This window comes from Lygodium microphyllum, chromosome 13 (genome assembly GCF_053477565.2).
Source record: "Lygodium microphyllum isolate KBCC chromosome 13, Lygodium_microphyllum_v1.1.10, whole genome shotgun sequence".
Classification (NCBI taxonomy): Eukaryota; Viridiplantae; Streptophyta; class Polypodiopsida; order Schizaeales; family Lygodiaceae; genus Lygodium; species Lygodium microphyllum.
Window position 1 is genome coordinate 32640691 of NC_141147.1, and position 23860 is coordinate 32664550.

Sequence of the window (23860 nt, forward strand, 5' to 3'; positions counted from 1 at the left end):
GGATAGTTTTTTGACAAAGATCAAAGACCTTAAGGAGAACTGATTGCTACAAATGAGATTTTGCCAAACAATTGACTTGTGCAAACTATTCTCATTGGTATTCCTGATTCTTATTAGAGTTTTGCATCTACTATTCATTGATGATGAAAGGTAATCTCAATGCTTTGTCATTTGATGAGTTAGTTTCTATTTTTTTTTGCAAAAAGAATAATCTATACAAAATAGGTCCATTAAGTGTGTTGCAGACCAAGCTTTTGTGGCTAGTCAAAAAGATAAAGAAAAAGCTCCATTTTGTACTAGTAAGCAAAAATCTGTAAATGTTGCTCATACAAAAAAAGCTGATAAGGATGAGAAGAAAAAAGAGAGTTAGATGTTTTGCAAGTATTAGAAGGCAAAAGATCGTGTCATAAAGGACTATCCTAAATTGGCTATGAAAGAGACTAAGGAGAAAGAGGCTAGTATGTATATTGCAAATACCTCTCCTTCTAAGTTAGAATTTGCAAATGTTGTGTGGAATATAGAATGGACATTTAGTATGAAATGCAATTATAATTCTTCTTTACATGATCTTTTCATGTCTATTGTGGATTCAGATGTATGGTACTTTGATCGTGCTATGAAGCATATTACTTATGTAGTTTGTCTACTTCTTTTGAGCCTACCCCCCTGAGGGCAATATTGTGATATGTGCCAATAACTCCTCTTATTTTGTCAAAGGAGTTTTAAAAACTTGTGTTTTCTATTGTTGATGATAGTACTTTCACACTTATGGATGCTTTCTATGTACTAGACATTAAAAATAATTTGCGATTAGTTTTGGTACTTGCAAGTTTGGCTTGGCTGCACATTAAGTAAAATGTGGTATGTTTCATTTCCAAAAGATGGTTCGACAAGAGCTATTTGCAAACTAAAGCTTGTACACAGTGATGTTTGTGATCTAATTGCAAACAACATCTTTTGGCAACTACATATACTTCATGATTTCCATTGATGACTACTCTAAGCATATATGGGTATATACTTCAAAAGCTAAGTCCAAAGAGTTCTTGTGCTTCAAGAAATTTGTTAGCATGGCTAAAATTTTGTCATGATGTGAAGTGGCCACCCTTTGTTGTGATCAAGGGGGAGTACTCTCTAAGGAATTATATGTGCTACCTATGTACTTGATAGGTAAGGACAACATCATTATTGAATAAGATACACTTATTTTGTGGATGGTATAGCTTGTAACATTTACTTTCATTAGTCTACCCAACAAAAATACATTTTATGGCATTGTTATCCAATTTCTTGCTTTGTTGCTTTAGAACAAAAGTATAAGCTAAGAAAGTAAAATATGCAAGTAAGCCATAGATGGTGTTTTGACCATGTCAAGCCTCATACATCATGATAGACTATAATACCACTTTTGAATGGTGTATAGTCACATGTAGTGTCAAATGAGGCAATTTTTTAGCATATATATGTATCTTACAATAACACAAATCTGCCTATGTCTGATGTAGATGTGAATGATGCACTTCTTGATGAGAGAGTAGAGATTGAGCAGTCTAGGACTATGCCAAAATGGCTAACGCAAACATTTCATGATAGTAAGTTAGATGCATGTTCTTGATTTAATAATTTTCGATGAGTTATGTATGCCATAATTTTTTAACTTGTTTAATAATAGTGGAGTTTCCTTTCTTAAAGAAATATACTCCTAATCAACAATTTTTAGTCACCTACTTTAATTTTTATAATTCACTTTAAATACTTTTTTGATATAAAGAAAAAGCTATTTTCTTATGTTTATAAATACTAAGAAAATATTTCTTGATATTTAAGAAATTTATAGATCCAAAAAGAAACATCCTTGATATACTTTTCACCTTTTCCTACATTCACATCATCTATAAATGCTAAAATATTTTTTCTTAATGCAACTTTCACTTGTCCTAACATTTACATAATTTATAAATGCTAAAAGAATTATTCTTAATGCAACTTTTGACTTTTCCCTATGTTTTCACAATTTATAAATGCAAAAAAATATTATTATTATTATTAATGTAACTTTTCACTTTTTCTTACATTTTTACAATTTATAAATACAAAAAGAATTATTATTAATGCAATTGTTTGTTTATAAGCAACTTAAGATAATTTAGCCAATGCAATGCAATGTTATCCAATTTATCCTAACTTCAAAATATAAAAAACTAATTTAATAGCCTTTACATGTTCTAACATTTCCTTTCGTTAGAATTCCTTTACCAAATTGATTTCTTTATTTATGTTCCTAGCCATGTATTGAGTGGATGTTAATCTATGAAGAATCCTGGTAATGTGTTGCGTGTGATGACATGTCAACCGCGTTTGCAATCACATTGGTAATGTGTTGCGTGTGAAGAAACCTCGTAATGTGTGATGACATGTCAACCACGTTTGCAATCACATTGGTAGCTCCCATGCCCTACGCTCTAGAATACCATCTCTTTGGGGCCATTGTGAGAAAACATCTATGGCATTAGCTCTAAGATTTGACCAGTCTTAAACTTTTAAATGGTTTGGTGGCTCCTTGTGAGATTGGCACTTCACTAGAAGAGGAAGGGCTTATATCAAGGCATGAAGAATAAGGTAGATCATACCTTTGTGAGCTAGAGTAGTGCTCCTCTCCATGATTGGAGATGATCTCCTCTTGCTCCCTCTCTTTCTTTATGGGTTCTTTACTCTCTTCTTCTCTATCCTCCTCTTCTTTTCATCTATTCCCTCTTTTTTTCTTCTCTACTTCCTCTTCACCACCTCTCCTCTTCCATCTTCTCTCTTCTTCTCCTTCTCCTCTCTCCTCCTCCTCCTCCTCCTCCTCCTCCTCCTCCTCCTCCTCCTCCTCCTCCTCCTCCTCCTCCTCCTCCTCTCTCTCTCTCTCTCTCTCTCTCTCTCTCTCTCTCTCTCTCTCTCTCTCTCTCTCTCTCTCTCTCTCTCTCTCTCTCTCTCTCTCTCTCTCTCTCTCTCTCTCTGTGTGTGCAATGAGCAGTTAATGGCAAGGCATTAGCCTAAGCATTAGCCTAGCCTTGGCTTTATAGACTAAGGCTATAACCTTGTCGAGTGATGCTTCTTTCTACCTTCTCGTGTTCATCAATGGCGACTCCGTCACTCTTCCTCCGATCATAGGGTGGCATGTGGTCTTTGTTCTTATCGCAGCTTTGTTTGGATCATTGTCATTTGACTATGCATTCATAGATTCCTTCTGTTCGTGCTGATTTTGTTTGAATGGTTTTCTTTTCTTTTCTTTTTGAATTTTCTCTTAAGGTTATAAACCTTAAAGCATTGCCCCCACTTTCACATACGAGTCTTTTGAAGGGCCAAGGTTTTACACTTCAGTCTTAAACCTAGGATATCTAGACCAATTCGCTTGCTAAAATGAGTAAGCAAAATATGAATCCTAGATAATGAGATAACCAAAAAAGGGAGATATAATTCTCCTTGGAAAGAATAAAAGTTTAAGAGTTCCTAGAAAAAATAATCTATTTTTCAACTCATGCAATCTCTAAGGAGAAATCATGCACTACAACAGAAACGAGACATAGACGCGCATGTTAGACATGCAAAGTCGGGCGCGTCTATCATAGCGTCTATAAGTGTGTGTAAACATGCGTGTAAATAGACATGAATTTTGGGTCTATATATCTGCGCAAATAGACGCTAATATAGACGCGCCAGCAGACGCACAATTATTTAACCACCTAAAATTGCACTTCACATAATTAAAAAACCAAAGCTAATAATTATTTAACCACTTGAAATTGATTCTTGAGCATGCACGTGTGCGCATGATAAAAACCATAGAATTAAGAATACACCATTGAATTAAAAAAATAGAGTTAATAATTACTTTTTCATTGCTCTCTAATGAATGGCAGTTCCTCCAGTTGACAAGCCTGATATAAGTAATTAGCGACAAGCGACAGAAACCTTACAATTAGTAGCAAGCATTGCAATATGTATCTCGTAATTTCTCTACGTACTTGAAGATGATTAAAAATACTTCCTTTTTATTATGGAAAATTCAATTTAGCTTTAAACTTGACTATTGATTCTTGAGTATGCACGTGTGTGCATGATAAAAACCATAGAATTAGGAATACACATTGAATCAATAAGCAAATTAAGTATGTTATAGTGAATGATCCATCTCATCTTCAATGAGATCAACCCTTGCTAAACTATCTACTTCTAGGTCTATGTTACCAAGAGGTAACGAAACAAATAAGTCTATCCCACTATCAGATGTGTTGCTATATTGCTCAATAACTTCTTCAATATCATCGACAATCACATTATTGTGTTCTTTGCGTTTCCTTGAACATCCTCGCGAGGTTCATCTTGTACTATATCACGCATATCATCCATTATGGTGTCATCATGCACATCATCATTAATTGTTGGATTATCATCTGCTATCTCCATGTCGGTAATATTACCATATATTGGTTTTGAATGATTAGATATAGGGATGACATACCACCATCGGTTATTGTTTACCATTGGATGATACACAACCTATATTTGAAAAACAAAAGCAAAAAACTTAAGTACTTATTATATTGTGTATATGTATCACATGTATACATATAAAAAAATTAGCCTTTGCATATATACCTGCTCGCATTGTTGAGGTAGTACTAATGTGTCATTCTTGTTTTGGTGAAATTTTGTAGAGTCAATGATTACAAAACCACTTGGATGATGTCTGATTATGCAATGCTCACCATTTGTTACTACTTCTTTAAACCACTTCACATCCAGTACATATATAAAGAATCGTCTGAAGTCAAGCTTCAGAATATCTTGGATCAAGCCACAATAACCTTCCATGGTACCATTGGCATCCTCGAAGTGAGCAAGGACACCACAATCTTGGGTATTTCTCTTTTCATCTATACGTTGAGTTCGAAGATGTTTACCCTCACACCAAAGTGCATTGAATAATATAAAATAAAACTTATAGAAACAAATTAATTGATAGTATGTCTCACCTTTGATAAGTAACCTCGTGCGTATTCCCACTCTTCTTGAGATATATTAATTTCCTCCTCTTTTTCCATTCTCTCCATTTCCTCATGTAACCAATCTATATCAATATGACGTGGGAGCGCATTTAGATGATCTGGAAATGAGACGTTACGTCCATATCTAGTGCAAAATTCTTGTCTTTCGCTTTTTCTTCTTGCCCTTGCTTCATTATATAGTGTCATCCATTTGCTCATTACATCACTATTGAGCACACAAAAACTATTTAACTTACGAAGTTCTTCTTTTGTTAGCACTTTACTCATTCCTTTTCCTTAACTATTTTCCAGGATGCTTTAGGCTGAGGTGGTTATGTTTATAACCTTCCAGTAGATGGAAGAAGGTTGATCCTTCCCCCTGCTCCCATGACAATCTTTGAGCTAAATTGCATAAACACACGGGGTGCCCCTAGCACTATATGTGGATTGATCAGAAAAATATTTTCTTCCCACAAAGAAAGCAAGATACCTTCTTATCTTCAACATGAGATTGTCCTAGCATGCAAAATATGGAACTTGGTTTTCAGCCCAGGCCAAGCTGCCCCACTTGAACCCCATGAGATTGAGCTGGTGCTTGGATATGATCGTGACCACACTTGAGGCTGCTCTACCCTTTTAGATCTGTATGATGCATTGGGCAACTCATTTCAGGTCAATACTATTGCGTACAGTCTTTCACCACTGAAAGAATTATATCCACAAGGTTTAACAGTTCTGTCCTTATTCTCGAGCCTTGGTGGGAAAGAAGTGGCATTGCACAAATTGGGTATAATTTTGAAGGCTGTTGTTATTGTGGAGATCAATGATAAATGTAAAAACATAATAGCCAGCTAGTGGAACAAAACCTTACAAACAGGCCGATTTCAAATGGAGGATGATGTTAGAGATCTTACTGATGATAAGTTGGCTGAGATTGTGGATGCAGTGGGAAAGATTGACCTCATAATTGGGGGAAGCCCTTGCAACAATCTCTCATGCAACAATAGAGTAAGTAGGGTAGGCTTGGGTGGCAAAGAATCCTATCTTTTCTTTAAATTTCCCAAGTTTCTGAGTAGTTTAAAACATATCATGCATGTTGGGGTAAAGGCGCCTCCACCGTGCCGCCCCGTGTATTACTACACTGACAGTACCCGCCACTGCACACTGCAGGTGGCGGGCGCCCATCATGTCACTTTATTCTTTACATTCATTTTAGTGACTAGTAAATAAAGGAAGGCCCGGTCACACATTGTGACTGTTGGAGTTCCCATTTCTTGTCTCTCTCTTTCTTGCTCTTGCTCTCCCGCCATCGCTCGCGTGCAAGCTTCGATCCTTCTCACCTTTCAACTGGTATCAAAGATTGGCTTCCTCTTGCTCGAGCTTGACTCGGTGCTTGCTTAGCTTCGCATTGACTCCCTTCTTGCATTGGATCTCCATCCCGGCAGCCATATCCGATCTCCTCGAGCTCCCATCACTCCCCGGCTTCCCGAGCACCTTCTCGGCCTATTGAGGCACCTTCAAGGCATTGGTACTGAGGTATTTAATCATTCTTTTAGGGTTTTATTTCAGTCTACAGGTTGCAAACAGCAAGGGTAGCCATGGCTTCAAACCCTTGAAGATTATTCCCCTCATATTGTGCCTTACACTTTATCAAGGCTCAAAGAGGCTTGTCATAGGCCTTTGATAGGTCCTTCTTGAGCCCCCCATTACCCCCTTTCAGCCCACGTGGAGTAGCAGCAAGTTCAACACCAACAGGATAGATTGTGCCATTTTTCCAGGTTGTTAGCACTCGTCTACTTCAGCTCCACACTTGGCCATTGCTTGTTGCTCTCTACCTTGATCAAGAGGGCTATTAGACTTCATATTTGATGTCATTCAAGCTGTGGGCATTGGTCTTGATCATTCGGGGCTGATTTCTTCAGATTTGGGACTATCATAAACTGTTATAACAGGCTGAAAACAAGGCAGCCACACTTGGTATTGGCATTTGATGCTTATACTCTACTCCGGTTACCTTGTTTGATGACCGTATGCGGCCTACATGATGCCTAGTGCCTTGGGAATGTATGCACATGATTATGCCATGATTTTGGCCTGAAATATTGGCTGAAATTTCTCAGTTTTGACAGTCAAACTTGGCTGTAATAACAGTGGGTTGAAGGTACTTTGGATGCTTTGTCACTTACCTATTGGTACCGGATGTATGCTTTGGGATTTGCCATCATGTATCTGACATTTGGGGATGACTTTGAGCTCATGTTTGAATCTATGGAATGCATTTGAGCTACGCATAAGCTCCATCTTGGTTGGTATTCACTGGCATTTGGACCAACTTGGCATGCTCTTGGATTGCTTATGCCTCATGTCTATGCTTGACAGTTAGGCTTCATACATTACATGCTTTGGTTTGTGATATATGCCGCTTGGTTCGTCTATGCTTTACCGACATTGGGAGCTTTGCCTTGGATGTATTTGAGCATTTCTGACTCAGTTTGATCATTTACTTGGTTTCTATCGGATGTCATTGAGTTGATAGAGATCTTATTTTGGAATTACGTATTGCTCGTTGGTTGCTTCCATCAGTTGCTTCATGTATGTCATGCTCTTGGGATGCGTATGACGCATTGACTTGGTCACTTGTCACTAGTACTTTGTCTTGGGTTGCTTGAGCCCTTGAGCTCATTTGTACGCCTTTTGTGCCAGTGGGAGCATCTTGCATGCTTACTTGACCTTGAGCAGGGATTACATGCTATTGGAGCAGTTTATGTCATTGAGCAGTTATAGATGTATTGAGACTTTGGGATTATACTCCGACAATTGGATGTTGCATTGAGTATATGTCTTGGTTCATAGGATGCTTATGAGCAGAGTCTCAGTTTTGGATCTGCTTTCTTTTGAGCAGACACCTATTTGTGTCAGGTTTTGGCAGTTGGTTCTACATTTTGCCTAGATTGTCTGGGGGTGTGCATCTTATTGGCAGATGCTATTTGACATCTCTCGGTGTTATGCTCATGTTACCGTAGAAATTGCATCATATGCCTATGTGCAGAGACATTGGGAGTTATAGAATCATCCTTGTTGCCTGTTGATGCAAAATCGTCACACTAGGAAGTGACTGTGTGGTCAAATACCACTTTCGTCAGTTTTGCAGATTTGCCCTTATGAGGTTGAAGCTGTGTTTTTTGCAGTGACAGAATTTTTTGTAGTGTTCTGTAATGGCGTCTGATTCTCTTTCACAGATTGTCACTGAAAAGCTTGACAAGAACAACTTCCAAGCATGGAAGTTTAGAATGACGAATTTCCTTATGGGAAAGGATATTGGGAATTTGTTGCAGGAAATGAAGAAGAACCAGTTCTTCCTGATGTACCCAATCAACAACAAATGAAGGCATTTAAAGGATGGCATGAGAGAGCCAGAAAAGTTATGTACTGGCTGTCTACTAGTATTTCAGATTCTATGATTGTGCATATTCAGGATGCAAGTACGCTAAAGGAGGCATGGGATACTTTGTCAAAAATGTATAGCACAAATACACAAGCCAAGAAAATGCAGCTCAAGCAAGAGTTGCACAATGTGCAAAGAGAAAGTATGAGCATCAATGACTACCACATGAAGGTGAAGAAGATTGCAGATGCACTTGCTTCCATTGGGTCGCCAGTGGAAGATGATGATTTAGTCTCAGTGACCTTGAATGGTCTAGGAAAGGATTATGCACAGTTCCGAACATCCATTTCCGTGCGTGAAAGATTTCCTGATTTTGAGGAGTTGATTGCTCTTCCAATTTCTGAGGAGCAGAGAAATGGTGGTGCATCTTCTTTAGGAGGAACTTCAAAAGAAGCTGTCTTCTACTCAAATGCTAGAAGAGGTAGAGGAAGAGGTAGAGGAGGCCATGGTAGAAATTAGAATATGCAACAAACTCAAGAAAACCAGTCCTATGGAGGAGGATGTGGTAACTCTAGAGGCAGGGGGAGCCAAAGAGGTCGTGGTGGATGGCAAAGAGGGCAAAATGCAAACAGCAATGTTGAATGCTACTACTGTGGTAAAATGGGTCATATGGCTAAAGACTGCTATAAAAAGCAGAATGACATCACGAATGGAAAATTGCAACAAGGGAATTATGCATCTTCTAGTATACATGATGATGACAAAAATGAGCATTTGTTTATGGTGCAGCACATGACCAATTCTGTGACAAGTGCAAAAGAAAGCAACGATGTGTGGTATGTTGACTCAGGTGCATCAAACCACATGCAGGTCATGCAGAATGGATGCAGGATGCAAGAAAAATGGAAAAACTAGGATTTGTGGAGACTGGTGATGATACTGCACATTCTATTGTGCAGATTGGAAAAATTCCTTTGTCTATGCAGGATGGGAAAAAGAAATACCTGTCGAATGTATTTCATGTCCTAAATATCACCAAGAACCTGGTTTCTGTTAGTCAAATGGTTGAGTAGGGCTTTCATGTCAGATTTAATCCTCATGGATGCTTTGTTGAGGATATGAAAAATAAAGGTCGCTTGATAGCAAAAGGAAAGAAGAAAGGTAGAATGTTTACGTTGGATGCAGACATGCCTGAATTGAGTGCAACAATGTTTGCACATGGGACCAGTGTAGTTGCAGATATTGATATTTGGCATAAACGCATTGGTCATGTTAATGTACATTGACTTAAATCAATGCAAGCCCAAAATATTGTTGCAGGATTGTCTAAATTCAAGGTTGTAGAAATGCATAAGGTATGTGAACCCTGTCAATTTGGAAAACAGGCAAGGAAACCATTTCCTAGACATGTTCAAGAGAGTAAGAAGCCATTGGAATTAATCCACTCTGATGTGTGGACTACTAAAGCTGCATCTATTGGAGGCTGTCATTATTTTGTCACTTTTATTGATGACTATAGCAGAAAAGTTTGGGTGTATTTTATGAAAAAGAAAAGTGAAGTTTTTGGGCATTTCAAAACGTTTAAAGCTATGGTTGAAAAAGAAACAGGCCTGCAAATAAAATGCCTAAGGTCAGATGGAGGGGGAGAGTACCTCTCAAATGAGTTTGCAAGGTTCTTGCAGGAGCATGGCATAAAGTAGCAATATTCATGTAGTCATACCCCACAGCAAAATGGAATTGCAGAAAGAAAAAAGAGGCATATTGGAGAGGTATCTCGTGCCATGCTCAATGAAAAAGACATGCCATATTTTTACTGGGCTGAGGCAGTTGCTACAGCAGTCTACATAATGAACATGATTCCCATTGTAGCAATACATGGCATGACTCCAGAGGAGAGGTATAGTGGTAGGAAACCAGATATTTCTCATTTGAAATTTTTTGGTTACATTGCCTATGTTCATGTGCCAGATGAGTTGAGATCCAAGTTGGATCCAAAAGCTGAGAAGTGCATCTTTATTGGTTACTCTTTGCAGACAACAGAAAGGGTATAGATGCTATAATCCTTTTACTCTTAAGTTTACAGTGAGTAGAGATGTTGTTTTTGATGAGATGAGTAGCTGGTATAAACCAGTAAATGTGATTGATAATGTAGATGCACAAAATGGTAATGCTACACAGAATTCACAATAGCAGTCACAAGATATTAGTGGACCTGGAGTGTCCTCTAGCAATGGTTCACATTCTTTGCCATGGACAGGCAGATTGAGATCAGGAGAATCTTCTCAAAGCAATGCAGATAGTGGTATGCAGGTTTCACGAAAAGGAAAAGAGAAGGTAGATCAGCCCATGTTTGATGTGAATGCAGGTCACTCTTATGTGGATGGTGAATCTAGTGGCTCAGAACAGAGCATTGATGATGAGTTGGGTATTCCTTCTATTGTTACCCCTGGAGTAAGGAAGACCAGGGATATTTTGAGAGCACCTGGGAGTGAACCTACTTTGTGCAGGTCTACCAGAGCTAGGTATCCTGTGGATAGGCTGAAATATGATGGATTTACAGCCATTCACTATGCCTATATGGTCAAAATGATACAGGAACCAGAACCCACTTCTTTTGAGCAAGCCATAGGAAAAGAAAAATGGGAGAAAGCCATGGATGAAGAAATGGATGCCTTGGAAGCAAATGCTACATGGGAATTGGTACCTTTGCCTAAAGATAAGAATGCAATTGGTTGTAAGTGGGTTTATAAGGTGAAGCACAATGCAGATGGTTCTGTGAACATATACAAGGAAATATTAGTAGTCAAGGGGTATGCACAAACATATGGCATTGATTATGAAGAAACATTCAGTCCAGTTGCAAGTATGGCAACCGTAAGAGCAGTCATTGATATGGCTACATCAAAGGGATGGTCTTTAAATCAAATGAATGTAAAGAATGCCTTATTGCATGGTGATTTGCAAGAAGAGGTCTATATGGAGCAGCCACCAAGTTATGTGCATGCTATTCATCCTGAGTTTGTTTGCAGGTTGAAGAAAGCCTTGTATGGCTTGAAGCAAGCACCTAGAGCATGGTATGACAAGATAGGATAGTATCTTGTCACTATTGGTTTTCAGATTTCCAAGGCAGATTTCTCACTTTATGTGAGAAAAATAAAGAAAGGTATTAGCTACTTGTCATTTATGTTGATGATTTGATTGTGACAGGTGATAGTGATGAAGATATCCTTCATGTGAAAATGCTATTGAAGCAGAAGTTTGAGATGAAGGATTTGGAAGAGCTGCGTTATTTCTTGGGCATTGAGGTGATTAGATCACCAAGTGGGATACGGCTCTTGCAGAGGCAGTATGGATTGAATATGCTATCCAAATACGGGATGACAGGCTGTAAGACTATTTCAGTTCCTTTGGAGCAGAATGTGAAGCTGAGCGCAGATGCAGGTGAGCTTCTGGAAGACCCTGCTATGTACAAACGCATAGTAGGAAGTTTGATTTATATGACTATTACCAGGCCAGATTTGAGCTATGCTGTTGGATTGGTAAGTCAGTTTATGCAGGCTCCAAGGAAATCGCATTTGGATGTGGCTAGACGCTTACTCAGGTATGTGAAGTCCACATTGCAATATGGACTATTTTATGAGTCTCGGGTTCAGATACAGTTGCATGGATACACTGATGTTGATTGGGCTGGTAGTATTTCTAATAGACGATCTACCAGTGGATATGTGTTCTCTTTTGGGAGTGCTGCAGTCATTTGGAACAGCAAGAAATAGCCTACAGTTGCCTTGTTGAGCACAGAGGATGAGTATAGGGGCAGCAATGGCTGCATGTGAGGTAGCTTGGTTGCATAAGCTACTTTATGATATGCATAAGCCTACAGATGGGACAGTTGTCATTTATTGTGACAACATGAGTAGTATACACTTGCCAAATAACCCAGTTTATCATGCTAGAACAAAGCACATTGAGGTGCATTATCATTATGTACGGGAGAGGGTTTTACTAGGTCTTATTGATCTAGTTTATGTCAGCACAGAGGATCAGGTAGCTGGCATATTCACGAAGGCATTGGGTGCAGAGAAGCTACGCAAGTTCAGAAACCTGCTTGGTGTGTAGGAATTGGGATTGAGATTGAGGGGGAGTGTTGAGATATCGAGCTCCACTCCTGATATGCCAGGGTGACTTTTGTGCATTTATGTCACTGGCTTTTTAGCTGCAGATGCCGTTGGTACACCGCCCATGAATAATAGCTAGATGACAGCTATCCTTATCTACTCTAGTTCATGGCTCAGTTAGTATGCCACCTTAGTTAGTTGTGTTTGGTTTGAGACCCATATATAGGGTTATTCTATTTCTCTGTACTAGAGTTCTTTTTGGCTTACACAACTGAGAAGAGGAAAATTGTTTTCAGCCTCCACCTTTGTGTGTATTCCCCCATTGTGTAAGTGAGAAAGCTACAAATGAGACTCCTCTCTCGCACAATCTTGACATGACTATACTAATTGACTGGCACTATAACTATGCCAACTATAGGTAAGTGTAACAAACTAAATACAACAAGTGATAAGTGAAGGGCCATGCGAGGATCATAATGACCATCGACGTACTAATTGTAGATGTGTAGACCCATCTAACCAAGTGGTCCATCATCAATGTCCACACACGTTGAGTTTTCCATCTCAACACTTCCCCTCAAGCTCAACTATATCTTTGTAACTTTGAGTAAGCTTGGAATTTTTCAAAGCTTCTCTATATCCAATGCCTTTGTGAAAATGTCAACTATATGATTCTGTATGTTAACATATACCAAGTCAACCTGTCCTACAAGTACCTTCTCTCTCACAAAGTGGTAATGTACCTCCATGTATTTATCCTAGCATGAAATATTGGGTTCCTAGATAGCCCTATATTGCTCATGTTGTCACAATGAATGACAATTGGATCATCTTGCTGCACATCTAAATCACCCAATAACTTTTGTAGCCATATCACTTCACATGTTGCTATAGCAGCACCTTTGTACTCAGTCTTTATACTTGATAAAGCAACCATAGGTGGCTTTTTTCTACTCCATCTAAATGAATATGTAGCTAACTCTACTTCCTTTTGTGACTAATCTATACTTAGTATTAGAATCTTTCACAAAGAAACCTTTTGTATTCAATTAAACTTGCAACTCTTGCTCTACCATATTCAACCAACATATACTAATTTCTTTGTGATGGATGGCACATGTGATACATCTGAAATATTCTTTGTCTAACCATCATACAAGGATAAGGGAACATTTCCAATGTGTGAAATTGGGTGGCATGAATCATCATCCGTCTATATACAACTTGGATTTTGTAAATCTTGCATCTCTCCAAACCATTTAGCATGACTAGTCATATGATTAGATGCATATGAATCAACATACCATACATCATCATGTGTCTCCTTTCTTGTAATATAATTCGTCATATGTTGCATAATAAATAGATGCTCATTTTTATCTTTATTCTATCATGAAGACAATGCATAGTTTCCTTGCTATAATTTACCACTACAAATATCTTCCTTTTTAGCATAACAATGAATTGCAATATGACCTATTTTTTCATAATAATGACAAACAATACTAGAATTTTCAGAACTTGTGTTTTGCCATCCACCTCTTCCTCTAGAACTCCCCCTATCTCTAAATTTCAAAGGGTCTCTTGAACCGTGCATTTCATTGGATTGCTGATTTAATATATATTGATGGTTATCATAAGTACACCCAATCCATGGTCTCTTCAAGAGGATCTATCACATCCCCTTCCTCAACTACTTGCGTAAAATGCTTGGACCTCTTCACCACTTCTTTCAAATGATTCACCTTGCAGGTTGATCTCTTCAGTGAATCATGAGAGAAACCAAATTATCAAAAATTGAAAATGGCTTTCATACATATACAGAAGTGACAAATGATTTTCAAGCATTCTCATTATTAATGCCACATGAAGTAGATGAAATCGAATCATTATCATCATGCATTACATCAATAGCTGTTAAGGCATATGCAATGCTTCTCACTTTCAAAACATACTCATTTATAGACATCCCATCTTATCTTTCTTCAAAGTATTTAACTCTTGCTTGAGTTGAATCTTGCATGCCTTTGTATTTAATAAAAACATATTCTCAAAGATTATCTAAGCTATATGTGAATTTTCTACATTTTTTATATGCCCCAACCTAGTGTTATCAATGTCTATAGATAGCCAAAATGTCACCTTTTTATCCTTTGAATTCCATTCTTTGCATGCTTAAATTCATATGTAGTCGCAGGGTCACTTAGCTCTTGCTCCTTTTATTCGCCTGAAATAAACTCATAAAGGCCTTTTTTAATTCGTCACACAAAAATTCTATGATGGATAGTTATTCTTGTTTAGCTTCACAATGATGGGATTTTCACTATTCTCTACCATTATTACAAAATTGATATAAAACAACAAGCAAGTCTTTTGCAACCTTTCACAACAAGTGCATAGTCATAACACAAGTAGCCTTTTTCACAGACTACTCAATAGTACATATAATCTACAATATATTTCAGATAAATACAAACATATTTGAGTTTATAGATTCAAACCTTGTAATTTCTATACAAACTTTTGATCAACACATCAAAATTGCAATATACTTTGAAACTGTTGCCCACAACTGCATGAGTCTAAAATGGGGTCCAAAATGGTCTCAAATGGATAAAAAAGCAATAGAAAAGATTTAAAGGATCTATTTACTGAATATATGGTGCTTTGCTTATACATTGAATCTCATAGCAATTTGAGATTTTTACTATGCCCTACTTTCGGTGCCTCCATAAGCATGTCCAAGAGAAAGAGTGGAAGAATGGGAGATGTTCTTACCTGTTGCTTGCTTACTCAAATCCTTGCTTCTTCTCCTTCACTTTAGCCTTCAAAACTAGCTTCTCTCAGTGGTTCCACTCTGATACCATATCGGGATCACATATGGTAGGGGAGCTTACTTGAGTTGCTATGTCAAATACACACCATACATATAATAGGAAGCTCACTCAAGAACACAAGAAGAGAGATGGAGGACAAAACATTTTCTTACTGATTTCTTCTTCTTCTTTCTCACACATACAATATACATAAAATATAGATAAGATACAACATAAACAAAAGTGACCTACTAAGTCAAACACTACATAACTAAGTATACTAATCGATTAGTATTGCATTAGAAAGAGTTTGAGGTTACTTTTTGGCCTTTTAGCATGTAGAGAGAGTGTACGTTCCACCAATGATGAGAAGGCTTCCATGATGGAGTTTTTTTTCAAAAAGAAAATTTCTATTCTCAAAAATAAAAATTGGTATTTATTATATTGTTAGTTTTTTTGAAATAAGTAGAGTAATTGTTGCTTTGCAGTAGTAAAGTGGAGTACTACCATTTTTCATTAGTAAATTTTACCATTATATTTCAACCGTTTCTCTTGTCAAGGGGAAAAAAGGTGTAAAAGCCTCTCTTTGTTTGAAATATTTGAGTGCTCAATGCTCATTCCCTCTCTCTTGACTCCAACTTGCACCCTTTGGAGTTTTTATCATTTTCTCTCCACTTAGCAGCACATCTCTTCCCTCCATCTTCCTACTCTATGGAGGTGTTTTCTTAGTGCAAAAGACCTAGTGCTTCCATCAACTCCATAGTCACTTTCAATATGCTCGATGAGAAGGATAGGTGGATTCCCTTGACCATAACAAAGGAAAGTTGGATAATCATGCAATGAAGAAAGAGGAAGAGATCTTTGACAGCCAACACTTTTTTATCATGCTAGAAGGGCAGGGTTATGGATTTTAGTCTTAGTGGCTCCAAGAAAGCAATCAAAGAAGTGTGCATGCAATATGTTTTCATGCATAAGGAGCTTCACCTTGAGCCCACTGCTTCTAGTTTTCATCTTCCTAGACCCAAATATTGGTGCATTTTGGTTGCATCTACTTTCTGATATGAATGAAGATCCATGCTTCTTATTCACCTTGTAACTAAATTTTGATGTTAACAGACTTGTATCCATCAAGCATCCAGGAGTGGCAACTAGTAGAATATGTGGTAGATTTTTTGGATGTCATCTATGGCTCTATTAAAAGAGCTTTAAAAGGGGAGAACCAAAGTGACAATGGCTGAGAGGGGCATATTATTTTGCGACCATTTTTATATATACATCTTTCTCCAATGGGCAATGGGGAGCCTTGTCCAGCCTTTCTCTTCTAGATTTCAAGAGCAAGGAGTGGCCATTACCAGATTCGAGAATAAGTGAGAGTTACATGTGAAAAAATGCCTAATGCTCAACATTTCAAGTAGTCAAAGCAAAATATCCACTTTTATGCAGATAGCCATTTTCATGGACTTCTTCTCTAGCACTAAAGTCCGGTCCTCAAGAACCATATTCTTAGTAAAGTTCTCAGATGCAAACAATATCCTAGAGTTTGCAGATGCAGGTTGGGATACAAAGGTACAAGATGGAAACACCTGCATGGTGCAACTAGATTCTGTTGTCTGCAAGTATATGATTGTCACTCAAAACTTCATCATGACATTTTTGTATAAAAGATGGCACCATGTTTATGGGAAACTGGTGCCACTAGACCAAGATATGAGGGAGGTTTTTTGAAATTCATTACAAGATATTGATATTTGGATGGATGGTGAAATTTTGATCATTATGAAGGTAGAGTCAATGTGCACATTGTGAAAATTAAGAACGGACTTGCACAATGAAGACATCCAACTTCCTACTTTGTTTAGCTTTTATGTCAATGATAAAAATGTGCATTGTTATTTACATTGCTTATCTTGCTTTACATTCACATGATCAAAAGAATTGTCTGCATCACTTTATCTCTAACTACTCTCTCGATGTCTATTAGGTCCCAGTAAGAAAAGGAAGGAGATTTGCATGTAAAGAGATAGTAAACAATGCTATGTATCTACATTGCCATCAGTAGCCCAACAGAGCTATCTCCGAGGTTTGTCCATCTAAAGGACAATAGGCGTCTACTTGCAAAATTCAAGGAGATATACCTAAAATCAAGGCTTGGACTATGAAAGAGAGATACATTTCATCATTGCCTAAGAAGTCCATCTACACTCAACAATCACAAAATGAAGCTAGCCTCACTCCTATAAAGAGATATAGGTGCTACAACGATAGTGATAGAGATAGATAGAGGCAGAGAGTGAGAACACAAAAATAGAACAGAAGTTATACATACATAAAGTAGAATAGGCTAAAGTTTAAGCATCACAATCTGCATCTGGATAGCACATTCCCTAGCTCTCAACACTTGTTTTATATTTCAAATAATTCCATACTTTTGTCCCCATGACTATCCTTACTGATGGTTTTCTCTATCCTAGGGTACCAAAATTAGTAGTTTTTGGTACTTTAGTACCATTATTGTTTGTCTCATTATACCATTATTGGTAGTCTTGGTACTTCTAAGTACCAAATTTAGTAGTCCCACAGTACCTTCCTATGGCATCTAAGTACTTTTTATATATGATAAATAGGTTCATAAATACAAGCTCCTTGTGCTACATTTGAGTAATATCTCATTTCAGTGTGTACTGGTCTACTTTGGGCCATGAGCAAATCATATAAGCGCTAACTATCATAATGGTACCAAATTTGAATAGCCTATACTTGGAGAGTCACAACTAAGTGATATGGGGGCCGTTGCCCTAAGGATGTGCCTCTCTCACTTAGTGGTGACCCATATGGTATTTAGTGCACATGAGGGTCAATACCAAGTGAAGTGAGACCCTTCGGCCTAGGGAGGAGGCTCCTTCGCTTGGTGATGACCATCATGGGGTTCACTGCACACGATAAATACTTCGATCAGTCCAAATATAATCAAAATGAACTAGCCTTTTCACAATTATAGACACAATTACTTTCCTTAAGAAAAAGGAAAATGTTTCATAGGGCTTTTGTACTCAATAAAGAGTACCATAGCATCAAATAAATGTCAATAAGTATATCAATACATATGAGAGCATTTTCTTTTTTCTTATTGTTGCATTTCTATTTTCATTTACAAAATGGCAAAAAAGAGCATTGAAAACTTACCACGTAGAGACCTTAAAGGCCAAGTTCAAGGGTCTCCTTGAGGGGCAGGGGCAAAATCTTTGAGAGCAGGCTTTGCCACAAGTGCGGCTAGGTTTTCCATGAGGGCAACGGGGTTGTCCTTGGGGTTGTCATTGGGATGGGGGGAGGTCATGGCTGGGGCTATGGGAGGGTTGATGTGCTTCCTCCATATCACATCGAAGAGCTTCCAATCTCTTCGGTCCCCTCTCCACCACTTGCAATCCACTCTCTATAGCTTTTCTTGATTCAACTTGAACCTCTTCCATGGCCTCCTCATGACCTCATATGGCATATGTTGCCTCTTTTAGAGCCCTTATTCGCTATTGTTTCTGCTCATGTCTTGTTTGCAATCTCTCTCTCACGAACTTCTCTCTCCATAGTACCTCCACCTTGTGATACTCGGCTGCAAAAAATTAAATGGTGTTGACTTTGAATTTCTTGACTTCAAACTTTAAGTAGTTCCCTATATGCTCATTGATCTACAATCGTTTCATTTTGCATGAAAATTTGGTCTTTTACAGCCTCTTGGGCTCTTTTCCACTTCAAGAAAGGTCTTTAAAGTCTGCTCTCATTGGCAACCACAAGATAGGCCGACTCGGCCCGTCAAATCCCACAGATTGATTTGCACAAACAACAACCAAAGAAAGCATCAAGCTACCAAAAAATATATACGCAACAAAGCACAAGAAAAGCTCTCACCCTACCCCCTAATAGAATTAAGGCATGAAAATCCACAAGGGATAGGTCCAACATAATCTACAGAAATCCAGAGCAAGTCTCTAACCAACTTCTCTAACATGGACTGGCTAAAAAACCTATCAAAGAGATAATCCTAGAGGTGGTCTGAACTATCTACCTAACTTAAGACAACTAGACCAGGACCTCCTACTAGAGGTGAGGACTCCTATAGCATGGTCATCATAGTTTTCATGTAACACATTTTCCTCCCAAGGTTTCCATACTCGGGCATGTAAAAAGGAGGGAGTTGAGCATAGAGTGACCCAAGGAGAACATGGCATCGGCTTCAGGTCCTGATTCGGTACCCAAGAACCTACTAAGCTCTTGCGAGGCGACACTTAATCCTTTTGTATTTTGCTCAATTTCGTTTTCACTCCAATCTTCCTTATTCCTTTTTTTTTTCCCGGCTAGCTACTATCCCTAGGAAGACAAGGCATTGGCCCCAGGACTCGTCCCTAGGAACCTACCAGGCCTCCACAAGGCGATAATCAATTGCTTGTACTATTTTTTTCCCCTTTTCTAATTAAGGGGTTAGAACCCCTTTTTACACACCTATGCAATTTTTATCTTTAGATATATTCAGAACTTGCTCTTTTTTGCTATTTTGGCAGGTTTCTCTAACTGTCTCACACTAGCACAAGAACTTCTAGAACAACTACCTAGCAAGTAGGAAGGACAGGGTCACAAGGACTATCCTTTATCACAGGTCTTTAATGCTTGACAATGTCCTAATAGGAGGTAGATGACTACTCAAATCTCCCCCAGATACACCTAACCAAACCTTAGGACTTCATGCCTTGATTTCTGGTCCCCGCAAATGAAAAGAAAATAACCCCCACATACACATATAACACTATTAGCTTAAGAGGAAAACTCGAAAGGTGACGATACCACCTAGAATGGCCACAAGAAACTCTTGTGCAGCAAATGATCCCTCTAGGCACTTCATCCAACCTGTGTGATGCAATTACTAAAATTGAAAACCATTAAACGTACCTACACACCAAACAAACGTATGGCCCTCTTGGCCTAAAGAGATATAACATTTCACAACCAATAAAACGGCCCTCTTGGCCTTATGAGATAAAACATTAGAACTCGACAAAGACATCCCTCTTGGCCTTATGAAATAAAACATTTTACTACCATTCAACACAATGTATTGTTAAAACAATCCCTTGATCCTAATGTTACTCTACTAAAGCACAAAATTGACCAAGGATAAGGCTTCTTAGGCCCTACATTAAGTGCATCAGGTTATTAGCTAACCACTCTATAAATATCAAGGGGTGTTCAACGAATATGACGATACACAATCCTATGTGTCCATGATAGAGTATGAAGGTGCTCACTTGCTACCTAACTCTCATAACCCAAACTAACCAACGGTGGCCAAAATATGATGTGTCAGCAAGAAGACCCCAAAGTAGTCCACAACTAATATTAGGAGGTAATTGTAAGGGCTCCCCTGGACCACAATTGAAAAAGACATCTTCCACAAAAGCATAGTTAGCTAGGGAATCCGCAAAGCACTTCCATTGTCAAGGAACTAACTGACAAGTCACTGTCTCAAAGTTATGCAACATATCCAAGGCTACACGACAGTACATGTGTAAGATGGGATCCCACACACTATAGGTCCCATTTAGCTGATTGATTACTGATTGTGAGTCACCTTTAACCAATAATCAGTGGATACCATCACATCGAGCTACATTCAACCCCATGATCAAGGCATTTTATTCTACCATATTATTAGTAAAGGAGGGTCCTAAATAGACTCGCATCTTCATGACAACCCTACGCCGGGGATCTTTAATAACCACACCAACGCTCGCATGTTTAGCGGGCCCTTTGGAAGCTCTGTCAAAGTATAGAGTATAAACCCATGCTTCATTGATAGGCCACACCCTAATAATCAGCTCACTCATACTTATGATAATCAAAATCAAGCTGATAGAGAGGATGTATAACATGCACAATCCCTCCTTCCTCTCGCTGAACTTGATAGGAATGCTAGTCAAAAGTCGTTGACAATGGTGGCAGTAGACCTTAATCTCCCAAGTAAAGGATCCGTCTTGCCACTCAATAACCTGATACCCTTTTCTCCACCAGATCACTTGACCTTGGTGGTAATGTTTCTTAAGATACGGATACTCCAGATAGGGAATGATACGTCCCATCCGCTTGTCTTGATACCTACGATACGTTAAAGTTGAATCTTGAAGGACCTGCACATGCACTAAGTCCAATGTCAGCCCTTACACATAGTAAGGCTTCAACTTATTAAAGCTAACTTTAGTCTTAATCTCTACCCCTTGCAAATCTTCTAGAAGGGCCATAGAGCAATTCTTTCCTAAACATACAATCTTGTATGGTCCATCCCATTTGGGTTCTAATTTTCCTGGAAAGAGCTCCCGACGAGCATCATAATACAACCCTTACTGACCTTTCACAAATTTGTACTTCTTAGCCTAAAGATCATGAAGGGATTTCATTCTCCTCTTCCCTACTTCTTGATGTAGCAAAGCCTACAACAATCGAAGCTCATCAATATGTGCCAAAAAAGTATACCATTCCTGTAATGCTTCTCCCTCTCCCAACAAATGATTTAGGGGAAAACGCATAGTGGGAAGCTCTATTTCTAATGGAAAAACACACTCCTCCCCATACACTATCACGAATCATGTGGTGGGGGGACTTGCTCAAGATGTTGTGCCGAACACACATAGAATGCACAAGGAGAAGCTCACTCAAGAGACAAGAAGAGAGATGGAGGCCAAAACGTTTTCTTACTGGTTTCTTCTTCCTCTTCCACACACTTTACAATGTACACAAAGTATAGATAATATACAACATAAAGGAAAGTGGCCTACTAAGTCAAACAATGCATAACCGACTACACTAGTTGACTGACGCTATAACTATGCCAGTTGTAAATAGGTGTAACAACCTGAATATAATAAGTAATGAGTTAGTGGTCATCTGAGAGGCATAATGACCACTGATGTGCTAAGTGTAGACTTGTAGACCCATCTAACCGGGAGGTCTATCATTAATTTCTGCATGTGTTGAGCTTGTCATCTCAACACTCCCCCTCAAGCTCAATTGCATCTCTGCAACTCCAAGTAAGCTTCGAAACTTTTGAAGCTTCTCTATACCCAATGCCTTTGTGAAGATGTCAGCTATATGATCCAGTGTGCTGACATACACCAAGTCAATCTCACTTGCTAGTACCTTCTCTCTCACAAAGTGGTAGTGTACCTCAATATGTTTTGTCCTAGCATGGAACACAGGGTTCCTAAGCCAACTGTATACTGCTCATGTTGTCACAATAAATGACAACTGGACCTTCCACCTGCACATCTAAATCAGTCAATAACTTTTGTAGGCATACTACCTCACATGCTGTAACAACAGCACCTCTATAGTCAGCCTCTGTACTCGACAAAGCAACTATACATGCCTCATAGAAAAGTCCATAATGTAATGTGGAATTCACATATCTCAATATGTGTCTGACTGCATCCAAATGTGGCTTTCTAGATACTTGCATAAACTGACTCACAAGACCAACAGCGTAGCTCAAGTCTGGCCTTGTAATGGTTATGTAGATCAAACTCACCACTATCCTCCTGAATGTAGTAGGGTCTTCTATCTCATCCCCAACATCAGCACTCAACTTTACATTTGTTGAGATGACAAGCTCAACACATGTGGACATTGATGATGGACCGCCTGATTAGATGGGTCCACACGTCTACACTTAGCACGCCGGTGGTCATTATGACTCTCACATGGCCACTGACTCATTACTTATTATATTCAGGTTGTTACACCTATTTACAGTTGGCATAGTTATAGCGCCAGCCGACTAGTGTAGTCGGTTATGCATTGTTTGACTTAGTAGGCCACTTTCCTTTATGTTGTATCTTATCTATACTTTGTGTACATTGTAAAGTGCATGGAAGAAGAAGAATAAATCAGCAAGAAAACGTTTTGGCCTCCATCTCTCTTCTTGTCTCTTGAGTGAGCTTCTCTTTGTGCATTCTGTGTGTGTTCGGCGCACCATCTTGAGCAAGTCCCCCCACCACGCGATTCTTGACATGGTATTAGAGCCGCACCACTGAGAGAGGCTGATTTCGAAGGTTGAAGTGAAGGAGAAGAAGCAAGGTTCGAGCAAGCAAGTCATGAGTAAGAAGCTCCCATTCTCTTTCTTGGATAGTGCCTGTGGAGGCACCGAAAGCAAGGTCGAGCAAAAATCTCAGATTGCAATGAGATTTGGTGTGCGCGAAGAGTGCTGTGTATTCTACAGATTAGCCCTTTAGGGTTTTTTCCATAGTTAATTTGGGCATCTGAGACCATTTCAGGCCTTGTTTTAGAGCCGCAAGGTTGCGGACAGCAGTTTCAGGATACACTGTGATTTCGACTGTTTTGATCGAAAGTGGGTGCGCAGGTTATAGATTGTGAATCTGTAATTCTTGAGGTGTTTACAGGAAGCAAACATAAGGTTTATCTGCAAATAGGTTGCAGATTGCATGTATTGTTGAACAGACAGTGAAAAAGGTTGTTTGG